Raw genomic sequence first — 18,472 nt, 5'->3', positions numbered from 1 at the left:
CTATGTTTTAGGAAATGTCTTGTCTTATCTGTTGTGCCTGTGCTTTTTATATGTTTCACTGTGGGAGAGTGGGAAACGTCATATCGATTCCTTTTTATGTCTTGACATGTGAAGAAATTGACAATAAACTTTAACTGTGCTTCAGACTCTGCATAGCCTTGAGGTTTTTTGCGTCAGGTATAGGCTACATTTTTATACAGTATAGGCGATGCAGAAAACATTGGCAAAGCCGCAGCATGCGTTGCTGTAAAAAAAGTGTACTTGGCGCTTAACCATCTGATGAATCAATTCATCATATTCCCTGGCCATGTCCCAGTCAATGAAATCAAAGAGGGATTTACACATAGGCCTACATGCATATACACATATATAGTACATGATATAAGCTCAGTAGCCTACATATATCCTCATAAGTGTCTATGAATTCGTATCAATTAGATTTACATTTACATTTAGTCATGTAGCAGACGCTCTTATCCAGAGCGACTTACAGTAAGTACAGGGACATTCCCCCGAGGCAAGTAGGGTGAAGTGCCTTGCCCAAGGACACAACGTCAGTTGGCATGACCGGGAATCGAACTGGCAACCTTCGAATTACTATCCCAGATTACTATCCCGCTTCCCTCACTGCTCAGCCACCTGACTCCCTTAGATACTCTTTGGCCTTGTTTTTATCTAGCCTACTTATTCTGAAAGAGTTGAGATCATTATTTTCGCTTGCAAGTTCTCATTCGATTATTAATTTCCATTAAGCCTACTGCCAGCAGGCACATTTAAAGAAATGTGATCTGATTGGGGTAATGAGGCACTTAAGATGAGCCTATACATTTCCCCAAAACTTTCGCATTTATAGCTTATCAGCAATTTTTTGCCAAGCTGCTTGTCTTGCTCTGGCAGCGGCGGTGTTTGACTTAGCCATGATAATATGCTTATTGTCTTCGTAGAGACTCATTATAATAGTTTGCTCGGATGGCGAGAATAGCCTATCACCGCTCTCTCTTTCATCTTTTCCGCCATCATACCGTTAGAAAATCACGGTTTTGGTGATCGACCTTTCCTGCCTTTTGAAGTAGGACGTGCACGTTCAATTTCCCTGATAAGTTTAGCCTGATTGAAATTAACCACATGATTTGGATGTGGATCAGCCGTTGACGAACCGATATTTGCTGTTCTCACTCATCTCGCTAATGTTAACGGGCTAAAGGGACAATTGATTAATTTAGCTTCAACCCTTACGACGAACGGGGCCCTGGTCTGATGTCCTGCTGTGAAGAGTGTGCGGCTATGGAACATCGGTATCGTCCAATTCCTCAGCGTCCCTCGTAGGCACCCGGGTTGAACTTGTTGCTTTCACTGGAAGTATATCATGACTCAAAAGGAGGATGTGAATTGAGATCAGACAAGGATAAGGCGCTGTCTACCAGCGCCTCTATCATATCAATCAGTTTGGCGTAACGGCTGACAAACTTGTCACCGTGTGCTTTGTACTGGTCCAAAGACATGCTTATGAACTGGTGGAAGTTCATCTTCTGGACATTCCCAAGACATTTATAAATTAGAGGGGCGATCCGACATTGCTGTCCAATCCGCCTCAATCGCTTGTGTTGCTGTTGAGAATACATTTGTTTTATGATCCACAACTAATCCGAATCTCAGATCTATTAAAAATAAAAATCAAGTAGCACACCAGGTTGTACGTCGCTGACTGTGTAATGTATAACTGACTAGTTGAAAAATTGAAAGATGTGCACACTATCTGACATTCTAAACTTCTGATAAACCAATAGCCTTAAGTATGTAAAACAGTGAGCTATATACTTGAGGAAGGAGGTGACTCGGACGACGGTTGCACTGTTGACAGGTCTCGGTTGGATTTCCTTTCACAGGTCTTAACCTTAGACGGGTGTGGGTTGGAGGAACCAGCTCGTAGTGCCTATGGAAAATTGTATTACTTACAGAGGTCACTTTGGAGACTTCAGTTTTCTTTATCTTCCACCCTGGCAACTTTTCTCCTTTTTGCCGCAAGCTTGTCCACAGAGTACTGTTGAGTGTCATTGCTTTTATGTCACTGGCTACTTGTAGTGAGCGAGTCTTCGAGAGGTTGAGTCCTTCGGTCTTGTGGATTGTTTACTGGCCTCGCCATACCCTGTCTCATAGCAAGCGCTGCTTGTCCGTCGGAATCGTGTAAAGTCTTTATCATGGCAATGAGTTTTGTTGACCGTCGAGGCCTTTTAGTTATCAACTCTCCCTTTACGGCCATCATGGTAGTATCATAGTCACGTTTCAACATTTCCATGGAAAATGTGTCTACTCTGTGAACGTTGTTGAATACCTGAACCGCATCCTTCCACTCCCAATCCTCCTCTAGTTCAAGTGACCACAATCATCACGGTTGCCTCTCAGAAATATCTTGTCTTGATGATAGACGGTCCGCGTAGTACAAAATGAGCTAATGTTTTTCACGGGTACACCCGAGTACTCTGTTGAATACACACTCAATCTGGGACCGTGGAAGGTGCCTTTTGGACCTTGTCTGGATTCTTTCAGGTGACCTTTGTCGTACGATCCCTTAGGGGAATTCGGAGACATCATCCTTCGGATAACCCCCCCATAATACAAAGGTGCAGAACATTGAAACGTCTCCCCTCCTAGGGGGCACTTGTTGAAAGTGTAGTGAAATGATCATTTATTTAACTTTTGAAGAACATTGTATGGTACCATACACATTTTTGGTTTGAAATGTTTTGGTTAAAAGAAACCCACATTTCTGATATGGAAATGATTAGGAAAAGGTGCAAAGCAACCCAAGGACAACAGAATGGGTTAAGGGGAGACACCCCAGTGAATAGGGATAACATGAAACCTCCCCAGTTGATAACTAATATTAGGTCAAATATTGTTTTCATTACTAGTTTCCTGTAAATTTATGTTTAAATGAGCAAATGATGCATGAAGTTGTAAAATATGATATAATGTGCATACATTTCCAGAACGGAAATCAGAACATTGCATGAAGACAGAATGAAAATCTTTGTTTCATTTTGTCAACATATTAGAGTCCAAAGTTTTTACAAAGGGCACTTTGGATATCTCTTTTTCATCACTCCATTAATCAGAGTATGGTGGCAACAGCCATTGAAGAAAATAAAGATACTCATCAGGGAATGCGAAAGGGTTTTGTGGGTCTCTAAATCTTCTGGCTCTTCTGAGCGCACCTCTCACTATCCGCGCCCCAAGCTCCACAGGATCTTCTATGAGCGGTGACGGCATTATCCTCAAGAATGAGTAAGTGGGCGGGGGTTTTATACCGGTTGATCTCTGATCTCCAACTTAACCTGCTCCCGACCAGGTTCAGTTGTAGTTACATAGAGTACATGCTCTACATGTAGAGCATGTAGTTCAGACTCGGTTAGCCGTTCAGCATGTGAACGGCTAACCATGGCGATCTACCCCGGTAACAAGTGATCCTCCGTCGTAGTACAGAAAACCCTGGGTTGAACCTGAAGTTACCTCGCTAACGCCAAATCTTGATTCGTAGTACAGGCCCCTGGTATCGCCTTGGAACGTATAGTACAAGTTCACACTAAGGGTAACGTTGACAAAGTGGTATTCGCTTACAAAGGGTATGGTAAGAGCCTGGTAACACCATGGAAACAAACACGGCTTCCTTTTACAGTCCAGTTTCAGATTACTTACTGAGTAAATAGCCATGTTTTACCTGGTATCGCCTTGGAACGTATAGTACAAGTTCACACTAAGGGTAACGTTGACAAAGTGGTATTTGCTTACAAAGGGTATGGTAAGAGCCTGGTAACACCATGGAAACAAACACGGCTTCCTTTTGCAGTCCAGTTTCAGATTACTTACTGAGTAAATAGTCCAAACATGCGCAAGAACATACCCAGTATCCAAGAAGATTTACCATGACAGTAGAGGAAAACTCTTCCCGCGGAGGTAGGTATACCAGCTAAGTAAATGAGGCCATCATTGATAAATGTATCTGAAAAGGTATTTTATTGTAAAGTACTATCTTATATTCTCATTAGACGTGGACTGTTACCGACATAAACCGTAGGTAACTGCAGGGTAATAGTAGAGTATTTTGTTCGTAATTCTGCTGGAGCTTGGCCATCTTTACCTACTTAGTAGCAGTGGTATATACCCAATAACACATTATAATTTACCATATATATCTCCCGTAGTTACCAACTTACTACCAGCGGTATTTAAATAGTAATATTTATAAGTTTCCAGGTAAATACTAAGTTTTGTCTTCTGTCTTTACCTAATTAGGACCAGTGAAAATTACCCAGTAATAACCAGCACGTTAGTATTTAGTTAATGGGTAAATACTTTGAATTATCTAGGTATTTACCACCTTGGTACCAATCGGTAATACCCAATAATACAGAAAACATACCCAGTAATGATCAGCACGTTAGTATTTAGTTAATGGGTAAATACTTCGAATTATCTAGGTATTTACCACCTTGGTACCAATCGGTAATACCCAATAATACAGAAAACATACCCAGTAATGATCTGCACGTTAGTATTTAGTTAATGGGTAAATACTTCAAATTATCTAGGTATTTACCACCTTGGTACTTGGATCGGTAATACCCAATAAAACACAAAACATACCCTTTACTTTCTATGTAAATATCTAGTACTTAAGGGACTGTAAAAGGAAGGGTTACCAAAATCTCTCCTTGATACATGTTTAGAGCACTGAGGAGGACTCCATGGCGACAAACAGCTATTTCAAGCCCCTCCTCATCCAGTTTGCTGGTGGACTTCCTGAATGACTCCGTAGCTGCTGTCCAAGCTGAAGATCCACAAGACCCTTTTCCTGACACCTATACATTCAAAGATTAAAACCTTAATTACATCCAGTATGAATGATCAAACCGTATCAAGGTTGTTACTGGCTACAGCTGCTAATAGAAACAGGACTAGACTGTGTTCTGTTTACAGATCAATAAATACATTTGATTTATGACTGCAAAAATTATTTAATTACACTAAAATAGTGACATGCCAGCAATGATACAAAAATAATTCTACATGACTTGTCTGTCTGTGGACGTGGTTTACAAAGTCAGCAACCTCCTCATCTTTTAAAATGAAGACATCTTCAAAGTTGCTTTGCTGTGAAGTGCTGACACAATACAGTGGTTTTCAAAGAAATGTTTTACATGTTCATATTTGATAAACTGTTCATCAGGACTATGTTAGGGTTATATTAATCCATACATGTCATACGTAATGTAGAGTACCTTGCATTTGATTTAAAGCGATAAAGCTTGCGGTTTCCATCAACGGAGACGGCAAGCATTTCTGGAGTGCAGGCAGGGCAGCTGAAAAATGTCTCCTGACATATCTTCTCCACCTGAAATCTTACAGCAACCCACTCCGAGAAGCTTTTGCTGAAGGTATCAGCTGATATTTTGCCAGTCTTGTAGGTTTAAGGAAAACACAGCAAAGAATTATAATCAAAATATTTATTTATATATGTTAGAGTCACCATTAAAACTTATATACGTACTCTTCCAAAGTGCACTGTTCTCTTGTCAAGCATTTGGACATATGCCTTAAGTGACATCCCTGGTGCGGCCATCTTGATGTCACAGAAAGACCGAAAGACATCAGTGGCAAAGAGGGTGCAGAAATTCACTGTGCCAGGCCAGTATCCACCATCATGGATGTCCCTAATGGAGGGGGACCATGTCGCGCCACAGCTGGTGCAACTCACCACTGGCAATGCAAGGTTATAGTGACCTGTAGGGAGGATAAATTCAATCAGTCAATGAATTAAGTAATTATGTAAGTTACCTTACCTTCTGTATGCTTTAGACCAGAAGTAGGCAACAGCCTTTTACAGTTTTATCATTTTTAAATAATACGTGCTGGCCACAAAATTACAAATTCAGCCATGGGATCAGAAAGACATGCATTATTTCCATGTTGTTTACAAACCCTCCAGTAAATCCGAATCATTAGACATTTTTGGAAAGTGCCAAAACTGTACCCAGGATAATTACAAACAAGTTAGCAATGTGCAACATGCACTAAAATCATTTAACATGCATTGTGTGTATAGTGTGTGAATGTCCACTTACCATTTATGGTTACAAGAGCCACATTTCTGCCATGTGAAACATGACTTTCACCTGTTGAACAGCCACAGACACGATCTGGCCTCTGTATAGGTAACAGCCGCACTAACAATGAAAGACAAATGGTAAAAATTGTACATGTTAATTGTTTAAAGAATCAGACTCAGAATTCGGTTTATTCGCCATGTATGTTATACAAACACGGAATTTACTGTGGCAGGGAGGTGCAAAACACTAAACATATACAGATCTTAAATTAAGTAAAAGTACAAAAGTTTAACTATTTCTAAGAACTAAACAATCTAAGAATACAACAATTTAAATATAAAATAAAATATATATAAAAATAAGAATAATGAGCAGCATGAATGGTCAACATAGTGCAGTCGGATACTGAGATAAAGTGGCTTATGCATACTGAATTTACATTAAATAAACAATAACAGCATACACCCCCAATCCACAAAATGTATACCCTCAGTTGACTGGAGGTCTACATTATAGATATAGATTTGTGACATTTGGGGGAAAACATAATCAACAATGTTGCGTGAATAAATGCATTTTTCTTGTGAATCCATTAACAAGAATAGCATATTTTTAATACATAGTATGAAAAGCATAGGACTTAAAAACGGTACCTATTTGCTGCTGAAACTCTGACAAAGGCTGCAAAAACCCTCCAGTTACTGCCTCTCTGTTGTGCAGGACAAACGTCTGAACAGCAACATCACAGTCCTCACAAAGGAATGGGAGAGGCAGGCAGTCCAGACACCTCACACTGGCTTGTTTGCCACATTGGCACCTGCTGTTTGGATGTGGATCCTGACTAGCCAGCATATTTTCAATAAGAAAAGGCCTGGCCTCTTTCCACTTTTGTGAGGACACAGTGTTTCTGATCTCCCAATCAGTAGCATAAGCAGCTGACTCAGGAGACCATCCACCAGCAGCTCAAGGAGGAAGCACCTCAGTTTCAGACACTGAAAGGAAAGAATTTATAAATAAATAAACTATGCCAGAAAGTGAACCAAACATTGTTGGTTGTATGACTTCTGGCTGCATAAATGACACCTCAACAAATTAAAAGCAAAATATATCCAGGCAATTACCATACACATTTCATACAAGTAAGTACCTTTTGTTGGGTTGACATTGGCAACACTCACATCTGGTGGCTCACATCTGGAGTGTTCTGTGTTAATAAATTAAGTAATGACATTATCCTTAAAGAACATAAAAAAAACTAAAAAGGCAAAAACTTGAAGCAAACATTTCAAATTAGAAATATGAGTGAGAATACTGACTAGGTGGCATGCAACTGGTCTTCCTACTGGATGGCGGCCTTTGAGGAATAACAAGCCCTTGTCTGTTGAGCTTCTTCCACCGGACAGGCTTTGGGTCAAAGGAATTAGAACATAAATAATATTTGTATTAGTAATAATACATTACGGGGGGCTTGCTGTAGAAAAAGGCTAATAGAGGTATTGCAGTAAACTTTCACTGCCTAAAATAGTCAAGTGGCTTGTTGATTTACTATTTCCCTGCAATCTAGCTGTAAAAAATGAAACTAACATACAGTTAGGTCCATAAATATTTGGACATTGACACAATTATCATCATTTTGGCTCTGTATACCACCACAATGGATTTGAAATGAAACAATCAAGATGTGCTTTAAGTGCAGACTTTCAGCTTTAATTTCAGGGTATTTACATCCAAATCAGGTGAACGGTGTAGGAATTACAATACATTTTATATGTGGCCCCCCCCTTTTTAAGGGACCAAAAGTAATTGGACAATTGGCTGCTCAGCTGTTCCATGGCCAGGTGTATGTTATTCCCTCATGGGAGTTCGTTATTTCATTGAAAAGGAGCAGATAAAAGGTCTAGAGTTCATTTCAAGTATGGTATTTGTGTTTGGAATCTGTTGCTGTCAACTCTCAATATGAAGTCCAAAGAGCTGTCACCATCAGTGAAGCAAGCCATCGTTAGGCTGAAAAATCAAAACAAACCTATCAGAGAGATAGCAAAAACATTAGGTGTGGCCAAATCAACTGTTTGGTACATTCTTAAAAAGAAAGAACGCACTGGTGAGCTCAGCAACACCAAAAGACCCGGAAGACCACGGAAAACAACTGTGGTGGATGACAGAAGAATTCTTTCCCTGGTGAAGAAAAACCCCTTCATAACAGTTGGCCAGATCAAGAACACTCTCCAGGAGGTAGGCGTATCTGTGTCAAAGTCAAAAATTAAGAGAAGACTTCACCAGAGTAAATACAGAGGGTTCACCACAAGATGTAAACCATTGGTGAGTCTCAAAAACAGGAAGACCAGATTAGAGTTTGCCAAAAAACATCTAAAAGACCCTGTACAGTTCTGGAACAACATCCTATGGACAGATGAGACCAAGATCAACTTGTACCTGAATGATGGGAAGAGAAGAGTATGGAGAAGGGAAAGAACTGCTCATGATCCAAAGCATGCCACCTCATCAGTGAAGCATGGTGGAGGTAGTGTTATGGCGTGGGCATGTATGGCTGCCAATGGAACTGGTTCCCTTGTATTTATCGATGATGTGACTGCTGACAAAAGCAGTAGGATGAATTCTGAAGTGTTTCGGGCAATATTATCTGCTCAGATTCAGCCAAATGCTTCAGAACTCATAGGACAGCGCTTCACAGTGCAGATGGACAATGACCCTAAGCATACTGCGAAAGCAACCAAAGAGTTTTTTAAGGTAAAGAAGTGGAATGTTCTGCAATGGCCAAGTCAATCACCTGACCTAAATCCAATTGAGCATGCATTTCACTTGCTAAAGACAAAACTGAAGGGAAAATGCCCCAAGAACAAGCAGGAACTGAAGACAGTTGCAGTAGAGGCCTGGCAGAGCATCACCAGGGACGAAACCCAGCGTCTGGTGATGTCTATGGGTTCCAGACTTCAGGCTGTCATTGACTGCAAAGGATTTGCAACCAAGTATTAAAAGTGACAATTAGATTTATGATTATGTTAGTTTGTCCAATTATTTTTGGTCCCTTAAAAAGGGGGGGGCCACATATAAAATGTGTTGTAATTCCTACACCGTTCACCTGATTTGGATGTAAATACCCTGAAATTAAAGCTGAAAGTCTGCACTTAAAGCACATTTTGATTGTTTCATTTCAAATCCATTGTGGTGGTATACAGAGCCAAAATGATGAAAATTGTGTCAATGTCCAAATACTTATGGACCTAACTGTAATTAATTATAATCAACACAGACAACTAATTTTCTTGAATAGAAAATGATTATGACACAATAATGCAAACATTTAAGAACAATACCTCCAAATCCTGAAGGAGGTGATTGACATCCTGAAGCTCTTCCTCCAACCCCAAAGTATCAGGATCTGATTCCAAACTAGAAAGTGCATTTCCTGCAGAAAATGCGTTGGAATGCTGAAAGCTGATTTTTTTTTTTAAATGGCTGAAAATACATAAATGATAAAATAGCCCAAGCTGAAATGAATTTCAAAAATGTGTGAGTCACACAAAAGAGGCAGTGTGGAATCTGAACTGCATCGTCTAACAATGCTAAGAGCTGAAATACAATGCGGGAGAAGCTGAAAGCTGAACTGTTAAACTTTAGAAGTAATAGAAGAGAATATTAGTTTTAGTAGCTGAAATTATAGTTGGGATAGTAATAGCAGTATCAGATACAGTATCAGTGGCGTACTAGATTAAACAGTTCCATAAGCAATAGTAGTAAAAGAGATATTAGCAGCATCTGCAGAATTAGTACCGTATTTTACGGAAAATAAGCCACGGCTTGTACTCCGATTTTACAGTTTTCTTGTGCTTGTGCGGCTTATATTTCGAAGCGGCTTATAGTCCGGTTATAGAACAAAAAAGTGGCTTCTCTCAAGATCTCTACTGACCGTGCAGCTACTTTTATGCTCAACACTTGAACTTTTATGCTCAACACTTGAACGGGGGCTTATTACTTGAAAGAGGAACTATTTACTGTTTTCTCAGTTACACTATCAGGGCTTGGAAATACAGTGACTTGCTAAAGTAGGCAAATGGCTAGTAGAACATAACATTTCATAATAATTTCAGTTAATCAAACAGCTGCAAACCGAGTGAAATGTTATAGGCTAGGCTAGCTAGCAAAATAACGCTAGCATCGCTAACAACATTACTAATTCAACTTTGGTAGTCTAACAGAGCTCTTTGTACGTTCGTTTTAGATATAATTGTATATGATAGTGTGGACAATAAGACACGGACACGGTCTATTTTCATAATTTGTATTTTACCACTGCTCTTCTTGACATCGCCATTTGAACAGCCCTCAGATTTCACGTAATGCTTTCAGCATCAACCCTACGGCAACTCCCAAGGGACAAAACACCCTTGTCCGTTGTCACATAGAAAGGTCTGCTGCAGTAGGCTATCCTCAGGATTTGCAAGCTAGCTAAATTTATAATATATCTAAATAATTTTGTAGACATAACAATGGATTCTGCCGCTAAATGAGTGACTTGGATTTATTTCTGGACATACTATCCACAAACGAAGTGTGTTACACAATGCTTTAAGATCGCCTATACTCGTGCATTGCTCTTGGTACCCAGAATGCCCTGTGATAAGCTGAAAAGCTACTAAGTTAAGGGCATTAGCTTAGTTAAATAAGCATTGTTTGGAGTTCTATTGTTGTGTTCGTTCTGTTTTGATATGTGTAATGCTATGGTCTATAGTTTACATAATTTGAGTGTTCACCCTGATTGGCAATGTTGTCTAGTTAGATCGCTATCCAAGCTGTCCGCAACCATAGCATGAACGTGCAAGTGATCGTTTGTCAGCATTGGTCCACGCAACGGTAACATTGTTTGCTTATAAAGTGCGGCTTGTAGTCCAGTGCGGCTTATACTCTGATTTACAAACACAAGGTGCTCATTCTGGGGGGTGCGGCTTGTACGCGATGCGGCTTATTTACCGTAAAATATGGTAGTTGTAGTAGTGTCATAAGATATAGCAGCAGGTGCAGTAGTAGTAGTTGTGTAGTAGTGCTCTTAGTCTTTTAATGAGACGAGTTGACTGAATATCTACGTCTTGTGACTTCACTAATCAGCTAATACCAATCACCTGTGTGAGAGACTGAGTGGTGCGTGTCTGTGTGGTTGCCACAGTGATGGTGCAGCTATGATTGCTAACGCACTGAGGGCAGAGGGCACCTACAATCCACACCTCAAACAAGTTAACCTAGACGCAAAACTGTACGTCCAATCCAAAAAATAAGAATATTTTCCGGGACCCAAGACTCTGCCGAACATTGTCTCGGTCTTGTGGGGCTCTGAACAAATGTGTAAGTCTGTTTGATTCCACAGACAACTGTCTACGACCAGCACAAAATTAGCTATCTATTGATCCAAAAACGAAGCATGAAGAGCGAAAATTGTGGCAATGCTGGCAAACTAGAAATATTTTTTCAACAACATCCGAAGCTCCTCTTCACTGTAAGCGTTTAGGTCTACACTCTAAAGGCCCTTGCACACTGAGCGCGAAATTTTTGTATGCGTTTTTTCGCAATCGTCAGCCTCAACATTCGGTGGCTCTGAATTGCCCAAAAAACTATCAAAATGCTGGCTGTGGATGGGAAAACGCTGAAAATCAAACCCAATCTGAACTTTTTTTGGACGGATGAAAGTTCCGGAGGCAGGGTGTAAGCGTGATTGACATAACGTGAGGTCGTATTTATTTTTTAACGTGCAAACATTTTGGACTCAGTGTGCAATGGCCTTTAGCTCTCACATACACACCCATGTAAATCTCAGAAACGGTTTGAAAAACTCATGAAACATAATCAGTGATATTGAAAAAAGTTGAATTGATATCAAAAAGCTGAATTTTTTAAAAATAGTTTAGAGTTTTGTCAACATTTTAAAGTTTAAATGGTGGCTCAAGCTGAAAGATTGAGGAAGAAGAAGGATTTGGAAGTTGGAGAAGCTTTAAGAAGTTTGAGAGGATTTGAAAAAAAAACTCCATTGGAAAACCATGTTAAAAATATTATGAATATTGATTTATATTAATTAAAGCATAAGAGGTACAAAGCTGAAAAGTCATAGCAGTCATAGCCTGAAACTGCTGAATTTTTTGATAGCTGAACGGTTTTAATAGCTGAAGATTTGAAGGCGCTGAAAGGTGTCACGGAAGAAATAGAAGAATGCTGAAGCAGCATTCCAACAATAAAGATTAAAAGAACAATACTTGGAATGCTGAAGCAGCATTCCAACAATAACTCATTTTAGACACAGACAGAGATAGACAGATACAGATAGGTAGGTAGATAGGTAGACAGATAGATAGGTAGACAGATAGATAGGTAGACAGATAGATAGATGTTGGCTCTTAACCCGTTAAGGAGTAGCGTCACACATATGTGATCGTTCGAAATCACACATGTGTGATTCTGAACATTCCAACCGACTATTTTCCGATAGACAAAAACTATATGACAAACGCTATAGTATGGCTTCAAAATTTACAATTAGGAGGCTAACAAGTAACACTAGCAGGTAGTAGCATTGCTACGAGTATTATGCTAGGTTGCTAGGTAACGGAAGCTAACTAAAACTAGCTAGCTTCCGTTTTGGAAAAATAACTCACTCTGGTAGAAGTGTCGGTAATATTTAGAACTCACTCCTTAAAAGGTTAAAAGAGCCTTTGGGTTGATTATGGGAGGTCAGAGGTTGGTTGAGGTGAAGGGACAAGGTAAGTGTAGTGGAGCTGCAAAGAAAGGTAAAGACAAGTGATTACAAAGTGTGTTGCATGGTTATGCAAACTAACCTAAAGAAAAGACCTTATAATGTTCCTCACTGATTAAATTGATTCAAAATCGACCAGTTCCATTACTGATATGCGAGTAAGATACAGTAGTATTGGATAGGAAGGTAAACCCTAGCCTGGATCTGCGAATCGAGATGGCCTATTGTATATTTGTATTATACTTATATATTTGTATTATATTGTATATATATGCGATTAGCCCGCTCAGGAGGAGATTAGCCTGCTCAAAGAAGCTAGAAAGGGAAAACTGACAAGATAGCTAGACTAGCTAGCACTAGCTAATATCCCATTTGTCGTCTGTCAAACTTCTTAAGTTTGCGGACGACACCACCCTCATTGGGCTCATCTCTGATGGGGATGAGTCTGACTATAGGTGGGAAGCTGACAACCTGTTGACCTGGTGTAGCCAGAACAACTTAGAGCTCAATGCTCTTAAGACAGTGGAGATGGTTGTGGACTTCAGGAAGAATACAGCTCCACTCACCCCCATCACCCTGTGCGACTCCCCAGTCAACACTGTGGAGTCCTTCCGCTTCCTGGGAACCATCCTCTCCCAGGACCTCAAGTGGGAACTGAACATCAGCTCCCTCACCAAAAAAGCACAACAGAGGATACTTCCTACGGCAGCTGAAGAAATTCAACCTGCCAAAGACAATGATGGTGCACTTCTACACAGCCATCATTGAGTCCATCCTCACCTCTTCCATCACCATCTGGTATGCTGCTGCCACTGCCAAGGACAAGAGCAGACTGCAGTGTATCATCCGCACTGCTGAGAAGGCTGCAATCTGCCTACCCTCGAGGACCTGCACACCTCAAGGACCCTGAGGCATGCCAGGAAGATTGTGGCCGACCCCTCCCACCCTGGTCACTCCCTGTTCCAGCTACTCCCCTCTCACAGAAGGCTGCGGTCCATCAGGACCAAAACCTCACGCCATAAGAACAGTTTCTTTCCATCTGCTACTGGCCTCTTCAACAAGGCCAAGGACTCCCATTGACATTCATTCACTTATTTAACCCTTGTGTTCTCTTTCGGGTCGTTCTGACCCATCAGTCATTGTGACCCACCGTCGTATTGCGACAACTTTACCGCATACAAAAACAAAGTGAAGCATTTTATTTTAACCGTCGGGCTGTCTCAGACCCCCCACATTGTGAAGGTTAAAAGAAAACTATTTGTATTTGTTTTTGTATTGGGTAAAATTGGGTAAACACAATGGTGGTTCGTTATGAACCTTTGGGTCATGTGACCCGAAGGCAGCACAAGGGTTAACTATTATAAGTCAATTCAGTATGCATAAGCCACCTTATCGCCAAGCGCGGAAATGTTGCCTTGCGGATGCGGTGTGGACTCAGCAGAGTTCTAATACATTGTAAGCAATGAGAGTGGCTACACCAGACGCGGAAACGAAATTAACGCGCCGACAATTTCCGCGCAGAAAATGTATAAATAGACTGGCTTCTATTTATATTATTTTCTGCAAGGTTTGCGTGGCCCTTTTTACATAGATTCTGGTAATAAATATATGAAATGTAATCGATTATTCTATATGTTGCTGTAAATAATTAAAGAAGCAATAAATCCGATTAATTCCCAAACCCTCGAGAGCCGTTTCCATGGAGATTTAACGTTTCTAACGATTTTAACTTAGCTTTTTTATTTGAAGATACGACAGTTGTAAGTACATTCAGTTGTTACCAGTAAATAATAAGTAAGATAGTTGACAGTGTTCAAGAATGGATGACTTTATATTAATCCATGAAATTGAGAAACAAAGACAGTTTTACGACCACAGTGACCCCAAATATAAGGACAAACGACAAAGAGATGCCGGATGGAGGGCTGTTTCGGAGGCAGTTGGGATAACTGGTGAGTAACGTATACTATAAGCAGATATTGAACTGGCCAATAATGGACATTCCTCAAATCATTGTGTAGCATTACTTTAACCCTTGTGTCATCTTCGGGTCATTCTGACCCATCTGTTTTGTATTGCGACAACTTTACCGGATACAAAAACAAATTGAAGCATTTTCTTTTAACCGTCGGCCTGTCTCAGACCCCCCACATCGCGAAGGTTAAAAGAAAATGCGTTTTATTTGTTCTTGTGTTGGGTAAAGTTGTCGCAACACAACGACAATGACGTCATGTGCCCCGAAGGCAGCACAAGGGTTAAAATTGTGTTACTTAATCTAGTGCTAATTCTGAGAATGTATTTTTAAGTGGAAACAGATTCAAATGAATCATGTTGTCAACAAGAAAGCTTTAACCTTTTAAGGAGTGAGTTCTAAATATTTCAGACGCTTCCACCAGAGTGAGTTATTTTTCCAAAACGGAAGCTAGCTAGTTTTAGTTAGCTTCGTTACCTAGCAACCTAGCATAATACTCGTAGCAATGCTACTACCTGCTAGTGTTACTTGTTAGCCTCCTAATTGTAAATTTCGAAGCCATACTATAGCGTTTGTCATATGGTTTTTGTCTATCGGAAAATAGTCGGTTGGAATGTTCAGAATCACACGTGTGACGGTACTCTGTGGGGCCCGCTTTCGAACGATCACATATGTGTGACGCTACTCCTTAACGGGTGTAAGGCAGAGTTTCTGGGTACATGTACAGCGTGTGTCTCTGTAAGGTCAAGAGGTCATACAGCGAGGCTCCCTCTGAGCAGAATATAGCATGCAGTCCAGACAGTGGGGAGTGATGAAGAAAGTGTTTTGTCCGTCTCTTCATAAACGGAGTGACTAAGTTCAGTTGAGTTCTGGATTTTAATAAGTATTATCAATCTGCAGATTGGGAGAGAAAACCAGACCTCTGACAATAAATGACCACACAACACCAGGCTTAGGTCTCAATCATGTCTCTCTCAGCTCTGAAAGCCGGAGGACCATCTTTTATAGGGCACAGGAATGTAAACATAGATAGTGACAGTCAGGCAGTAATGACGTTACAACAGTCTCAGAGGAAGAGATTCACAGCTCCCAACACATGACCACTCAGACTAGAGAGATCATAGTTGGCGCTCTCCTTGTAGTCATGACCAAGGACGTTTACCCAGTACTTTCTCCTGATCACGAACATCTATTAACCCTGACACATAGACACCATCTACTCTTATTAATAGCAAGCTCACATGAGAACATACTAACTAGTATCCAATGACTAGTTATATTGATTAGTGAATAATGTAAGCACACCGGAAATCGCAATTTCTTCCACAGTCCCCCCCTTTTGACGTTTAACGTCAACACAACAACCATTCATCAACTGTTTATCTGGGGCCTGCTGTAGTGCCTTACATTTCACAAGTTTCATACCATTTAAAAACCTTAACAATCAAACAATACAGTATCTGTAACTACTCAGCACAGCATACATGATTATAGGATTTGAAGAAATATTAGGTAGTACCCAATCACAGGTGAAAAGGTACAAAGTCATTGAAGTGAATAGCTTTTTGCTTAGTTTATCAATAGTTCTAGAAACATAGGAATATTTCTCTGCTGGACATACCCACTGGTCATGCTCTCGTGAGCTCAACACATCAGGGTATAGGTCAAACACTGTTCATTAAATTCAGAGTATTTCAAACAGTATAAAAAGTAATAAAGTAACCATCTTTAATTATTGTTAACTGATCTGTGGTCAAGGACAGATCTATTCACATTGCATACAGCATTGTATATCAGTTGGAAAATAGAAAGAGGCAAATGGCCATCTTTATTACATTGGCAAAATAGTCACTTGGTACTTGAGATTACATATCAGACATTTCAGTCATTCCCAGGGCAATAAAGTTATCATCAGTCTTGCTTGCTTTTGTCTGTGGCTTGATTTGGGCTACCATAATCTTACTGGCAGCCTTACGAAAACCTACTGCACAGCACTGTACACAGCAGGCAGTACACATCTTCCAAGCGCAAACCACAATCAGCACAACAACGATTAACATGCCCAATCCAGTGATTCCTATTTGAATGATAGTTGAAAAAGAAACCCCGAACAGAGGAGGTCAGTCAGCACAATTCCTAGCTTCAGGTTCCCCCCAAAGCTGACATTATGTTTTAATGTAAGCAGCCATACTTGTGATATTAGCAGATTCATCGTGGATAAAAGTACAACAGTCATGACCTATCACAGCACAGCTACCTCCCTGAGCTGACAACAGATAATCCAGTGCCATACGGTTCTGGAGCACTACCTGCCTCATGGCCTTCATCTCAGACGCAACTGCAGTTAAGGCGTCGGCTGTCTCATTACCAATGGACTCCAACCCTACTGCTAAGCTCCTAATATCTCTAAAGGCAGTGATAACACCATACACATGGAGAATGGCAACTGAAAATGTGAAAAGTGACTGAGTACTATTGAATCCACGTGATGTGATCCCAGCTTCTTAGCATCTGCATTAATAATACTTCTCTTGTGGCGGTGCCACCAATGTTTGGGAAAGGGGTGCAGGGGCAACCCATCTACAGGTCTGAGGGCTCCTACAATAAACCCAAGGTAACACGTTCCTGACCAGACGGCCGGCAGGAAATAATAAGCACTCTTAACACATACACACATGGTGCCATTGTTAGCTGCACGACGAGACCAAAATGGTGATGCCCTTATACTTACAGGTCCATCTGCAACAGGCAAATCATGCAACAGGCTGTTAGCATACATACCACAGTGTGGTTACATGTATTTTTACCAAATACCTTCCCATAATTATTTAAACATTTAATCAACCATATACTACATCTTCTGTAGTATGCTAAAAGTGTAGGAATAGCATAGTCAGCAACATCAGGAATTTATGTCACACGCCCAAATGGTATACAGGACAAGTAACATTGAACTCAGATACAATTGAACTTACAAATCATCCAGTAGAGTGTGAGCATACATAGAAACCGTATCCTTGCATGTATTTTTTCACTCTCACTGTACCACTATGCCATACACAAAACAATGCAGGTGGGGCATATTCAAGAGATGACTGACTTGTTCGACAGAACAGTCACATTTGTTACATCCAACCCTACACAAGGCCACTTCTTGACCTTACACATATCAGCCATTGACAGAGGGACAGATATCCCTGGATAACCTCCAGAATGCTTGGGACTCTAACCACAAACCCTGCAAGGTCTGTCCCCTCTAATGCTGCGTCCAGTCATTTTTTCCCGTCCACGGAAAGGTGTTGTTGCACAGATTGTTCTTCATGTGTGCTTTATGATGAATCTCAATGTTCACATCAGTATAATTGGGAGCGTGCAATAGTGACTCTCGGTGTGGCTCATGTATGCGATGTCTGTGGACTCGTGCGTCCAGTATCAGTAAATGTCTGTCAGGTGTGTGCGTCAGTATGTCTGGATCTCATCTCTCATCGTAGCTCCGGCAGCGGCCTCGGTTTCCTTGAAACAGCCGAGGGCCTCCACCACAGTATCCTCTCGTCCCCATTCTGGGTGCTGTCATCTGCTTCATGTAGAGGCCGGAGGAAGACTGAAAGTGTCTTCCCCTCTCCAGGCTCCTCTCTC

The sequence above is a fragment of the Osmerus eperlanus genome, chromosome 2 (genome assembly GCF_963692335.1).
Source record: "Osmerus eperlanus chromosome 2, fOsmEpe2.1, whole genome shotgun sequence".
Classification (NCBI taxonomy): Eukaryota; Metazoa; Chordata; class Actinopteri; order Osmeriformes; family Osmeridae; genus Osmerus; species Osmerus eperlanus.
Note: the sequence above shows the minus strand (reverse complement) of the source record.